The sequence below is a fragment of the Nesoenas mayeri genome (assembly GCF_963082525.1).
Source record: "Nesoenas mayeri genome assembly, chromosome: 12".
Lineage (NCBI taxonomy): Eukaryota > Metazoa > Chordata > Aves > Columbiformes > Columbidae > Nesoenas > Nesoenas mayeri.
In genome coordinates, this window is record NC_137547.1 from 10,733,269 (window position 1) to 10,745,285 (window position 12,017).

Below are 12,017 nucleotides of genomic sequence, written 5' to 3' on the forward strand. Positions count from 1 at the left end.
CGATTCTTATAAAACATGCATGAAAGTGATCCATACAAAAATGGCTGTGAGGAAATGTTCTTTATTTATCATCTTCTGCATAAACACTGCATGAAAATAAAATGCTTTTGAAACGACATAATGTGAGTATTTGTCATGTTCCTCTCTCAGTAAATAACTGATCCTTGCCAATGCAGGAAAAAATACTTCCATTCCTAACAAAATGCTTCTTCAAATGTTGTCTTTGGGTGTATTTTGTGACTGTTACCAAATCCCACAAAGCGAGCGGCTGTGATCTGACACCTCGAGCGGCTGACAGGGTGCGAAGGACGCCCTGGCCTCGGGTTTCAGCATTGTTCGGGGTACAAAGGCAGACAGGAGGGACAACAGGGCAAGAAGACAAGCAAGATCATCTGCCAGGCAAACAACACCAAACAGACTGATTTCAGAACAAACACAATACCCCTGAAGAGATGGGCTCTTTGACAACAGACTTCTAAATCTCATCTCTCCCAGAATGATTCTTTCCATGACCGCATCACTGGTTTTAGCGATGCTCTCTCGCTGCTCATGACCCAAGAGAAGACCTTAATCAAATAAACTGCATTACATCTAACTGCATATTGCTTTAATTGGTTTATCATACTGCTGTCCTGGACAAGTTCAGAGGTACCAAGTCCCCCCATTTCATAAATATTACAGAGTTTCCTCCAAAACTTATTTTCTTCTTATTTCTTTGTTGTGGAACTCCTAGAGTTTCTTAGTAGAACTTACTCCTTACATACTAGGTCTTGTGCAGACACATACAGAGAGATAGATCATCTCCCAAAGGCTTTAAATCTAGAGAGAGAGGAAACACCAGCAGTCTACAGCTTGGAAACAAAAGCACAAAGGGTCAGATCTTCATTTAAGTGCAAGCCTGGCAGAGCAGGAGCCTTGGGAAGCAAAAATGAGATTAGGTCCAAACATGTTGATATTCTCAGGTAACAAGGGAAAACTATGGCATAGATGAAGCGCTGAAGGATTAAAATCAGGTCTCCTTGAATGTGTCGAACAGGACAAATAAACTGCATAATATGGAACTGCTTTAAGAAGACGAAACTATGGGAATCATCTCATGTATTTTCAAATCTAATCTATCCATAAATGAATTGTCTTAATTTGAAAGAAATGCTACAAGGAATAGTGATAAAATCACTTTCCTGTCAATTAGGTATTGAACTGTGAGGCAACTGAGTTTATAGTTTCTGCATAAAAATGATCAAACACAATAATAAAAAAACTGCTTTGGAATTTTTTTTCTGAGTAATGTCACAAGAATGTTAATAATAAGCCAACTGGCACTTTTTGGGGCTCTCTCATGAATATAGCATGGCAGATGAGTTAGTCATGAGACTGTGTTTTTGAAGAATCCACATTCATACTAAAAGATGATATAACTCTTAGTAAAATGAAAAGGATGGATAGGTTCTATTTTCATCTTTAAGTCAGCCTAAACAAACTTAACCGTAACTGAGTATGTCTGGAAAAAGAAGGAAAACATTTGCTGGTGTTGTGACATGTCCCCCACAACCTCGTGACAAAGGACAATCTTGAATTCAGGAGTAGGGCTGGGTGGGGTGGTCGTAAGCACTTTGCTATGCCAACAACACTAAAAGGGCCATTAGTAAATCAGCTTTCTGTATTCTGGTCATGCCTGGGATCAGTAATTAAAAATTGATTTTTAAAAACTTGAATTTAATGGAAATACAAGTATATGGGAATGCTTGTATCTCCATATTGCACCTCCAACCAGAAGAGTTTGACCCTTTTAATAAATTCACTCCACCTTCCATAAACTGGGCACATAAAACTAAAGCACTTATTGAACACAGTGTTGCATGTAACTTTTTATTAGAGCTGTAAAAGTAATGAAATTAAAATCTTTTAAAAACAAGGTATTTTGAAGACTACTGAATCTTTTATAAAGGTGTGTAGCTTCTGACTAGACAAGTGCAATCCGCTCTTTCTGTAAAGACACCCTAGGAGAGATCCATGGTGTGAATATAAGAGGAGAAAGCTTCAGAAAAGCAAAGAATTATCAGAGGAATTTATTATTAAAGGATGAAGTTCAAACATATAAACATCAGCCAATTAAGTCCACTGCAAGTACATTCTGGAAGGGACTACAATTCAAAGGTTTTATTAGCTTAAGATGTGCTAATATCAGCCAAAGACTCTTGTAGCCTGAAGTTAATTTAAAGTTGAAGATACAAGTAATACTAACACTTCTCTACAGACATAAGCTCTACAGCTCAGCATTTCTTTACTGGAGTCTAAATCATTCAGCTTTGGCCTTGGCCTGCAAGCATATGGTCCTTCTTTTTCTCGAACAAGCGCTGACAGATTTTGCTTGTCACGTCCATATGAACATTTTCTACTTGCAATTAACAGGACAACATTCAGTATGACTAAAACGAACAGAGTAATCCTGGGACTGAGGCGAACAGGATTTGGACCTTAAATTATACGTATCAGGCAACTGGCCAGTTAATGACAATTGTGGAGGCTCACTTGAGAGTTTCTCAGTGAAACCAGAGACCAAATTTTGCCTTGAAAATGGTAAATGTTTTCATACAATGCTGAAGTCCAAATAAACTCACAGTGCCTGGCTTAGGCTGTTTCATCTATTTCAAGGGTGAGCTTTCTGCGACAACCACCATCTGTTTGTCCTGTGTTTTTACCAAACAAGAGAGTGTTCAACTCTGTTCCTTGGATTCTTAAGCTCTGCTGCAAAACCACTAATGACCAAGTAATAGCAAAAACAATCTTGTTTCAGATACCAGAGAGCCAGCACTGATTTCTAGACAATATTCATGTAACAAAACACTGGGTTTCACTGGAAATCACAGAGTTGTAATACAGCAAAAACCTCACAGAAAGTACAGGGCAATGTAGATGTGCAGAGGTGGTGGTATTCCAACATCCTGAAACACTTCTTCATTTGAGTTAAACTGATACCATCCCCTAATTTATATTTCAAATGAAAATAACAACACTTCTGTAACAGTAGACTAATTATGAGCAGTACCAGAATGTGACTCCAGAATCTACTATTCCTTCCAAAGCCATACAGCCAGCCAAAATGTGTTGGAATATGAAGCTTCACAAAGCTGTTTATTAAAATCAAGGTCTCAGTCCTAGAACCAGGAAAACATTTTACCACTTCTGTCTTATTTTTTTCCCACCAGCTTCAGCTCTTTCCTTCTCATATCATCAGTAATGAAGAACTGACAGTCCAAGCTATGCCCTCCGTGCCCTTGGGTCCATTTTAGCTCTTGATCATCACTGAACTCTGCCTGAACTTGGTGACCAGTTCTGTTGACAATATATAAAAGGGAAGATGATTTAGCTGCTCAAGATTATTTCCCCAAAGTTGGAGGAGAGCAGCATCGCTGGTATCAGCAGCAGTTCTGCCTGAGTTCCAGTAGGGAATGGGAGGTGCTGAGAAGAGCAGCACAGTTTTTTCCTTAGTCATTGTTCAGAGTAGATTGTGCTTTCAACTGATGCCCTGTGCTAATCTTGTGCTTAGACCCCATCACCTCAAGTGTTCTCCCTGGTTTTATCTGCTGATGCGTTTACAGATGAAAGAAATAAACATCTGCACTGATTTTAGAAGATTTTGCAGTAGCATGTGATCAGCAGTGCTTGGAGAACACAAGCAATAATATGCTGTTCTGTCACATAAGTAATTAAAAAAAAATAATAAATAAATGCACTATATTGCCTTGTTCCATCAACATGGACTGATACACCAAGATGACCTCTGAGAGGAAACAGGCTGGTGAAAGGACAATGTGTGCAGGGTTATGAAAACTCATTGGGTATATGAATAGGAACCAGGGAATTGAAGGAGTCCATCAAGAACGATATCACGGAAAGCTTACTGATATTTCTGCTGCCTATATTACTTTATGAGCTTATGACGATTCAGGTAATTTCATTCTTATCAAAATCTTTTCCTATTTCTAATCCCTTCAGCAGATTAAATATTGGTAGAAGGAAAATTGACACCCACGCACAAAGCTTGGACTCATCCATTGAGTTTCATTGTCTATTTGAGGTCATTCAGGTCAAAAGACAGTCACTTTTGGCCAGATTCCTATCTACCATAGAAGGACAAGCAACAGGAGGCAGCCTTTCTGAGAACTCTATCAAAGCCCCAAGTAGTTTCTTATTTTCTGCTGTCAAATAAATAGCCTAGAATGAATTTATTTCAAATTGGTCTCCTTCGTTAAGTGAGATGGATCTATGCCAAGTGTTGCCCTTTACTTAATTCCTTCTACAACACTGTTAGAAAAGGAAGATCTGAACAGCAACATCTTGGAGACAGAATTTGTCCTGGGCACAGTCTGTGAATAAAATGTGAACACTAATGTAAAATTACCATGCAGCCCATGTCTAAGCCAAGGAGTTTTTACTGAGGGTAAAAACACTTAAAATATGATAATTTCTGCTTACCTCTAGAAAAGGGGCGCATGGAGACGTGTTTATTGTGCTTTTCCACATGAAATGGTTAAAATGAACTACAGGAATTCTGACTTCAACACATAAAGAAATATTACAGCCACAATGAGCCTTCAAAATCTCTTGTCTCTCTCGCTGGCTGCCACACATTTATATGTAACACAACTGCCTGGTTATTTCCCAGGCAAGCAATAAGAGACCGAATGGTAATTAAGTTACCTCACTCAAACGTCAGGTGTATTTTGAGCCAGGGTAATATCTCAGCATCTCACATACCTTTCATGTCCTGTTGTTTAATTATCAAAGGAGCAATGAAAAGGAGCAGAGGAATGAGGTGTAGATGAATATAAATTATTGAAAGGGACTAGGAAGAAAGCATTGCAGAAACAGGAGTATCTGTCATTTGAGCTCCAAGCAAGAGGTTTTTAAAGCACAAATGAGAACAGTGGATGTGAAAAAAGCTCTGACTGGTGTTTGCATGGCTTAATAGAGAGCAGGGGGTGTCTGAGGTCCCACACAACTTATCTTTCTGCAGCATGGGGAGGTCCAACACTGGGGGAATATCCAGGCATCCAAACTGAAATTTTGTGTCTTTACCTGAATCATTCAGAGCAATATTTCCCCATGGTTGGTTATCAAGTCACTGATAATACTTGAAGTTCTCATTTTTTATTTTATTTTTTTCTCCATAAGACAAAACTCATGTCTTCAAATGACTTTTCCAACCCTACTCCTTTCAAATTCTGCAAAACTTTCTCAAACAATGAAATCCAAAGCCACAGGAACAGAAAACACTACTTCCATTTAATCCATGATCCATAGCATCATCTTTTATAACATCTCTACAGGCATCTTTTGATTAGTTTTCTGGATAGACTACATGACTGGAGTAATTTTATGTTTTGTTTTATGCTACCCCATCATATTATAAAACCAAAGAGCATTTCTGCTTTCCAGACACTTGCTTTTCATTGCATTCATCTCTCTTCCTACTTTACAGCTGTTTTTCTTTAGATTAGTCCACCACAGTGGACATATTAGCCTGATTTTCCACAGGTTCAGCCTAACTTCATCAATGCCTACCATTTGCTCCAATCTCTCCAGCTCCTTCTTTATCTATCCTGCAAGAAATTTCCCATGATTTTATCATTAATTAATGCATCTTTGAAGCATTTACAACAAAAACTTGGTTATAAATGTGAATCACATATCCATTCATTGCTTTGCCACGCAGCCTAAGACCTTTTCCAAATCAGTATGCTGATAATTTTAAGATTACAGTGAACAATTATTATTCCCGTCCAGTATTTTAGCACATGTAGCTGATAAGTCCTCCTGACTTTGTAGAACTGGAGGAGGTAGGGAATCATAGAATCATTTTAGCGTGAAGAGATCCTTAAGATCATCGAGTCCAACCATAACCTAAATCCAGGACTAAACCATGTCCCTAAGAACCTCATTTGTATATCTGTTAAGCCCCGCCATGGATGGTGACTCTAACAGCCACCAGAGATTGAGAAGAGAGTGACCAGTTTGCATAGGACACTGGCCCAGAATGGTGGCTCCAGATGGGGAAGCTCACAAAGGGCACTTGGACCTTCCTCATCCTCATGCCACTGCATGCTGAGCCAGGTCTCTAGTGTATTTTAAAGCAATGCAGAAGTTCCTCTACATGAAGGGCTGATGAAGCAGCCAGAGATCAGGGAAAAGTGGCCAAAAACCTCTTAAGAGCAGGTCAGGAACTTGAGGTTTTGCAGCACTGGAGCTCTGCAGCCCTGTGTGCCAAGAGGGGTCTGTCCCCAGGTTGCTAATGAGAATTCCCAAACAAACAGGGAACAAGTTTGCAGGGAGAAAAGGGCAAACCAAGGGCTTACTTTTGAAAACGGCTCTGCAGCTCTTAATTGACTTTTGAAATATGAAGCTGCAAAGAGTAGGTGTTGTCAGGTGGGTTGAAAAATGGGTCTGACGAGGGGGTTGAAGAGAAGAGCCTGGTTTCCACCTGATGGTGTGCTTTTAAAAAACATTCAGTGTTGGCCTCATAAAGTTGTCCCCCAAGCAGGTGGTGGGACTCCCAGAACCAGCACAAAGAGGAAAACTTCTCTTGTCTCAAAGGGAAAAGTGAAACAGTTATCCAGGGGTTGGGATCTTCCCATGGATTTGCAGAGACTGCAATGCAAGAACAGAGTCTCTTCCTACTAGTTTCATACTTCCGTGATCAAATCATAATATCTTTCTATTTCATCCTGAATAAGGCTAACATTTCATCAATTAAAACAGATACAATCTCAATGAGGAACTAGCTAAGTTATTAATCAGAGCTTAAGAGGACTTTTAAACAACTGGGTGGTACTATATACACAACAATGCCTTTTATGTATATTGCTTTTTAACACAAGGTTTCAAGATTTGGGAATAAATATAATCGGAATGATTCTTTCTTTGACATTTAATGCATCATAAATGGAGAACTGGATTTGCATGGTAATTCACTTGAACAGTATGGTATTAGGCAAACAAGATTAAGTAATCAATCTCACTGGTAACAACTATAAAAAAAATTCTCAGACCTTCCTTTGCAAGTTTGAAATGATTTGAGAAATAAATCCTAACAGCAGAGGGGGGAAAAAAAAAAATATCAACACCATTCAGTATTCAAACCCACCTCACCTGCTTGGCAATTCACATTTTAATCTGGCAGTTCGTCACAGTAGCTAATGTAATTTTAACACTGTTTCTGCTTTCTGTTTGAAAACCAAAAGCATTGCTATGTTTTATTCTTGAGCTACATAACCTTAGATAATCAGTCTTACTAGTAACTTTAAACCTACTAAAAAATAGTCTTCTCCAGCATAGTTAGTTGAAGATCAATGTTTTAATACCTTCTGTCCTGCTTCACAAATGGCACCTTGCTGTCATATCTTAGTAACATAAACAGTTCTCCTTACAAGACCATGATAGTTATATTTATTTGATTTATTACAAGGAAACCAAGGCACAGAGATATGAAGTAATATGGTTGGGATAAGAAAGAATTTTACAATAGTAAGAGATAAACGAAGAGCTTCTGGATTGTAACCACAATGTTACCTTTTCTCTTTCAATACTGCAGACATTTCGGTGTGCACAGTCAGCCGCGTGTGTGTCCATGTAAACAGAGAGATACCCACTACTCTGTCATCTCCAAAATCAAGGGTACATATAGACATGCACATCCCCCACGTGAGCGTTCTCAGCACCAAAAAACAGTGTTTGTGGTGCTTGAAACATCTGATTAATAAGTGTTTCCTCAGTTTTTCTTCCTAGGAAATTGGCAACACCACCTTCTGCCCATTTCCCTCTTCAAATTCTGAAATAGGTGTTATTTTTCCCTATCACACGGTGGCACAATTTCACAGTTACCTATCCCTTTGCAGACACCTTTCAGACAGCTTCTCTTGAAGCAAAGGTTTCTCTTTCTTAAGCACATCTCTTGTTAGCAACAGCAGAAATGCATAAAACTGGTAAAAAAACCAAAACAAAACATCCTAGAGACTCAAATGGCAAATATTAGGTTTCAGAGGGTCTTTAGAAATAGTCAAAGTTATATGCGTATAGTTGTATCCAATACTATAAATTGGGTATTTGTAGTGCTTCAGTAATCCCGAGGTGGATCACTGAAATGACTCTTTTAATACAAGTCATCTAAATGACGTGATTCATAAATGCTTTGGAATTTTGAAATGAAAAGCACTCGTTGAGAAAAATTTTTATATCATTTCCAATTTTCATCTCACCAAAGGTTTTATGCTGTCAAGATGTTTTTAACTTTGATAGCAAAATCAAAATGCACAATCCAAATCTGCCTGCAGAGTAAGAGAGAATAATGGAAGTTTGTCCTCTTGACGAAAACTCACATTTATCAGCAACAGCCTCATGCTGATTATATCCAGGGACTCTGTTTTAATTCCCTCTGTTGTGAGGTTCTCAATGAGGTCAAAAATGCCAACCTTTTTTTGTTTTTTTTTTCCTGATGTGCACGCACAGATGTGCCCTTTGGTTTGGACTCAAGGAAGGGAAGGTTACATGTGTTTTCCATAAAAAAGTCCTGGCACCTCTGAATGGACCACTGCTCAGAGATGGTAGAAAAACTTCTTTGTCAAATGCGCAATGTGTGTGTAGTGCTCAGGATGAGACTGATCACCAGAACCACAACCAGGAGAGAATTATTCTCCAGAACAGGTCATGAAAGACTTGAGACTGTCCTCCTCTAAAGCATGACACTGACATTACTTGGGTATATCTCACTTCATCAGTCTCTTGCTAGGCGGAGAGATAATAGCACTCAGCTCTTTCTTCTGCCCATGCCACATATTCTAATTCCCTAAAACCTTTTAAACATAAGTGGTTCAGCCCTTATGTAAAATTCACGTGGATCGACATCAGAATGATTATCCATTTGAAATTAGTTTCCTTGAGTACTGTCCATTAACAGGTATAATTTTCTAGGCAGCCCAAAGCAAATGAACACAGAAAGCTTTGGGAAACTTATCTAAGTTAATTCCTAGGCTCAGTCTTCAAGCATGGAAAAGAGTGAAAGGACACAGAAATGTATGCATTATGTATTATGAACATTATTTTACATTTCCGTAGCAAAGAAATGCTCTAAACAGTTCATTTGCTTTAGTGGTATTTCACCTAATGAGAAGTGGCCACTTTTGGCTTTCATCAAACTCAACAGTGAAAAAAGAAACAACTTTTACCAAGATAAGGATGGAAATAAAGAATAAAACACAGCCAACAATATGTGACTCAGTCTTCCAAGACAATTTGTGGTACAACAGAGGCACAGATCACGACTGGGGCTTCTGAGGGCTGGGATGAACTAGCAATATTTCATAAAAGCGCTTAACAAATCAAGGGCGCCCATTGCCTGATTTACCACATATTCCCAGGCAATGGCAGCATTATTCTACTGGAATCAATAATGCTGCAACTCGGAAAGACCTGAATAACGAAGAGGTGAATCTCGCCCTTTACTGTCAATTTAATTATCCACACAAACTAGGCATTTGGCAAGAAAGGGGATCTCTATTGCTCCATAAAGACAAATTATGAGGAAATAAACAGGAACATGAAGCTGGACTGAATAAAATATTGGCATAAATCCTGAAAGTTTACCTTGCAATGTGTAATGTCATAATTAAACTATGAAAAGAAGGGAAAGCTATTCTTTATGCCTAATGAGTAACATAAGGATAAGAAAATATGTTGAATTTCCATGTAACAAAGCTATCAAAATCCAATTACTTCCAGAAGTGTTAACCACCTGGGAACACAATGGAAGCATTTAAACTAATTTTTGAGTGTTCAAATTCTCCTTTCAATCCCACGTCAATTCTTTTCTAAACAAATGAAAAATTATTTTATCATAAGAGTTCACATGGCACAAACAGGAAGAAGACCCTGGGAAAGGTCAGGGCTCTACAGGGGCTGAGGCTCAGAGAAGAATCAGCCCCCTGCAGCCCAAAGGCTGTATACTCAATGGAGAAAAGAAACAACACCCAATATTTTTGTGATGAAATTGCACCAACTGAAGGTTCAGCACTGGGCTCATTTCTAAAGAATGAAGACAGTACAGGTTTCTAAAATTAATTTATTTTGTTCTTATTGTTTCTCCTCTTTCTCAGTGCATTCATATTTCCTTAAATAATTATTTTGATTTACATTTTTGTTTTCTTTCTGACTTTACAAACCCAACATCTTCTGACATAGATGTCAGGCAAAGTAATTATCTTTATATTATATTTAAGCATTACATAAAGCCCAGTTGGGAAGGAAGGAAGAATGACAATTGTGCCTTTATTAAATTACATGCCTGCTCCTGGCAGAACGATTGGAAGACCTGCAAGCCCATACGATTTCAGAGTGTACAGTCTGCCCTTTGTGAGATTGCCCATTATATATAGACATTATTAGTTGTGAATAAATAGACATGCCCATACATATATAATCAGAGTTTCATCCTCAGCTCTTTTTCAGTGTTCTGACAGAGAAATACTGTCAGGTAAGTCGTGCATGATCAACCCAGAAACACGTGACCAAACTAGTAGAGCCAAGTCCACCCTCCTCAGGTTTCTCAGCAGAAGAACATCTGCAGCCCCCACGTCCATCATCTACCAAAAATCTAGGAAACAGAGGAACTGTAAGGGAAATACAGAACAGTGACCTGATCTAGTTGAAGATGTCCCTGTTCACTGCAGGGGGTTGGACTAGATGACCTTTAAAGGTCCTTTCCAACCCAAACCATTCTATGATTCTAAGAACAGTATGGCCCAGAACAGCAGAAGACAGAGACTGGCCAGGGTGGAAGGACAACTTTGGGCGTGGGCTGCAGGTTTAAGATCTTCAAAGCTGGGTTTAGGGCCTGGCTCCCTCAGACAAATTATTTTCCATTCCTGTGCCTTCATCTCCTGTTAATAAAATTAAGATAAAAATATTCCTACCCTTTCCCTGCCTCATTTATGAAGACAGATGACTCTTAAGAACTGACAGATACCTGTATGGGTCTAGCTGGCAATGAGGTCCTGATCTAGCTACAGACACAGCCGCAGATCTCCAAAAAAGCAAATATTACAGTATCTAGTACTAGATTTGAAGTCCTGAACATATGTATTTCTTGATAAATAACTATAGCACTCAAATTACTAAATTATGTACAATATTTACTCATTGCTTTGGATTTATTCACCTTCTTGTCAGCTTGTTTCAGAAATATATAATCTTTAACAACACCACACAAGGTCTCCACAAGGTAAGAAGGAAATGCTAATTGGTTTTAGCCTTTTGTGAAACAATCCACCCAAAGTTAATTAGAATAAGTTTGCTTTTCTTCACAGAAATAATCCATAAGAAAGACTGATAGGCAGAACAAACTGCATCTTGCACAAAGGTGGTAGGATTTAAGTGATTTTGAGCTATGCTTCCAGAACTCCATTGCCTTCAGGCATCTATCTGCTTTTTCTCTGTGGATGGCATAATTAGGACTTGAATGAAAACCCCAGTGGTGAAGCCTGATAAGAAGTTAATCTTCTGGGCACCAAGTGGGGCAAGAGAGACGTGCCAAAAAGTCCAATTAGCAAAGGATTCCTGCCCCGGGTTGTGCCAGTACCAAATAACAGCTGCAACACCATCAGTTCAGCCGCACTCAAGTCTCACATACATTACAGGGTACGTAGCATCGTGCAAGCAAAAGGCATCACCTGCACCTTCTACCCACTGTGCTGGGGGCAGAAAAGCAGATCTGCAATCTAAACTTGTAACACTTCTCCACTCGACCTTCGTACTCACAGTGGGATGTGTAAACCCTACAGATTCACACACCTCTCTAGGAACAGGATTCAGGTTTGGGGTTTGCAGCCATGCTGGGTACAGACACAAGCTGTTCCTTACTGCTTTTGGGGGTACCACAGAGTGCACTTGTCACTAGGATCTAACCTTGGGCTTCTTGAACCCCTGAATGAGTCCAAGCAAGTAGAAAATGGGTCAAATCCCTG